This window comes from Haematobia irritans, chromosome 4 (assembly GCF_050003625.1).
Source record: "Haematobia irritans isolate KBUSLIRL chromosome 4, ASM5000362v1, whole genome shotgun sequence".
Taxonomy (NCBI): Eukaryota; Metazoa; Arthropoda; class Insecta; order Diptera; family Muscidae; genus Haematobia; species Haematobia irritans.
The window spans coordinates 60,911,077-60,912,996 of record NC_134400.1 but is presented as its reverse complement, the minus strand read 5'-3'; the positions used below and the strand labels follow the sequence as shown (position 1 = coordinate 60,912,996).

Sequence of the window (1,920 nt, the reverse complement as noted above, 5' to 3'; positions counted from 1 at the left end):
TGAATTTGTAAATATTCTGGTATTTTAGACTCACAAAAACGTGTATCGGATTAAGTTTTTATCGGTCCATTTGGTAATGCCTCCATATAGACCGACTTCACTTCTTGAGGGCATAGAAGGCGCACTGATCATGAAAATTGCTTGAAACTCAATGTAAAATTTCCAGATTTTACTTCTCGGGTGAAAATCTACAGATTTAAGATTTCAAATCAAGACGTTATTTTATAATTTTCTTGCACACTTACAAGAGATGTTAATGATTCCTCTAAAACTCAAACAAAAATGGTTCTTATAAATCCAGAATCTGATATAGTCCTCATAGGTGAAATCTTTAAATTTATCTTCGGGAAGTGTCCCCAAGTCCTCAAGCCCTCTTGAAATTTCAAAGGAAACCCTAATATTTGGTTCATGGTGGTGGGTATTTAAGGTTCGGCCCGGCCGAACTTACTGCTGTATATACTTGTTTTTACTAACATTGTGTTCCACCCTACACCGAAAAAAAAGTTTACTATTTTTTATGAAAAATGAACTAACCCATAGTAAGAATGACCATGATTTGGCGCCAAAGATTTTTTTCATCTAGATAAGTTCATGATTTTCTTATAAATTAGTTCATGTATTACATCGTATTTTAGTTCATTATTACTATGCTGTGGGAAGAATATAGTTAAACTCATTCAAAATATTCCTGCTATCCGGAAAAATTAACAATTTTTTGGGAAACCTGTATTAAGAAATTGGTTTGAAATAAACTGTTTTTCGGTATAATTTTCAAAAAAGTAGAGAAATTGAGGAATCAAAAGTACAAAAAGCCTGCATACAACTAAGAAATTTTTCGTACAAAACAAGTCAATTTTCTATAACTACCAGTATTTTATTTCAAAGAATTATTATTATATTACACAAAACTATGGCTTATGATATACAATAAAGGAAATATTTTTATTAGTACGTTGGACGCATTTACTTGTCGGTAGTTAGTAATTGCTTCTTCAAAAGAGTAATATTCTATGTTATTAGGACTAAACTAATTAATTTAAATTTCCATGTTTTCTATCCATATGAAAGATATATGTGGCATAAGTTGCTATATTCAATTGAATTGTCCAATTTCATCGATTTTGGCTAACTTTTGTTGGGCGGATTTGGCTTATAAGCATCTGAAATTGCAAAGTTATACAAAATATAAGAAAAATATTATTAATTAATTAATTCTATCGTTCATATTGATCTTTAACTTACGGTTTTCAAGAGTATTTCCTAGAGCCAATAAGGATATCAGCTTAATTAGTATTAAACAGTAAGAATATTCAAAAAATTACCATTACGAGACCTGTCTACCTGCAAGTGAAAAAAATAATTTTTAATAAATTGAAATTTTGGTTTTATTAAAAACGGACAAAATACCGTTTACAGAAAAACTTACCACATTGAAAAATCCATCCAGTAGGTACATTATTGGAATCATATCCATGGACAAATGGGACGTTATTGAAATTATTCTCAGAATATATTTGAAATAAAAAATATTATAAAATTAGACATAATTTCCACTTGTCAGTATAGCATTTAGTATTTAAGGTGGATATTAAGTTCGAGTTTAGCGGCTAAAATTGCAATTTCCATGATAAGTTTTCTTTAATAATCCATTATAAAAAATAATCTTTATAAAAAAACTTGATTTGGGCTATTCTCCATCAAGTTATATTTAAATTTGTATCGAAGGCGTATAATTTTATACTTTGCTTAGTGATTTATTTTTAATTTTAGCGGCTAAACTCGAACTTAGTACTCACCTGTAGGAATTGCTGTAACATAAAAAATATAGATTCACAAAAATGGTTGCTTCTCAACCTGTGATCCAGATGTAGAATAAATCATCCTATTACCACTCATGTTGTATATTTTTTATGTAAATCA

At 29.1% G+C, this 1,920-nt stretch overlaps 1 long non-coding RNA gene across 1 annotated transcript; it reads right to left on the bottom strand.

The window, feature by feature from the left end:
- Window positions 1–915: 915 nt before the first annotated feature.
- On the bottom strand, window positions 916–1,719 carry LOC142235875 (uncharacterized). The gene is made up of 3 exons (XR_012721872.1): window positions 1,427–1,719; window positions 1,243–1,341; window positions 916–1,160 (listed from the first exon to the last, which is right to left on the bottom strand). It is a non-coding gene; the product is annotated as an uncharacterized LOC142235875 (long non-coding RNA).
- Window positions 1,720–1,920: the final 201 nt, after the last annotated feature.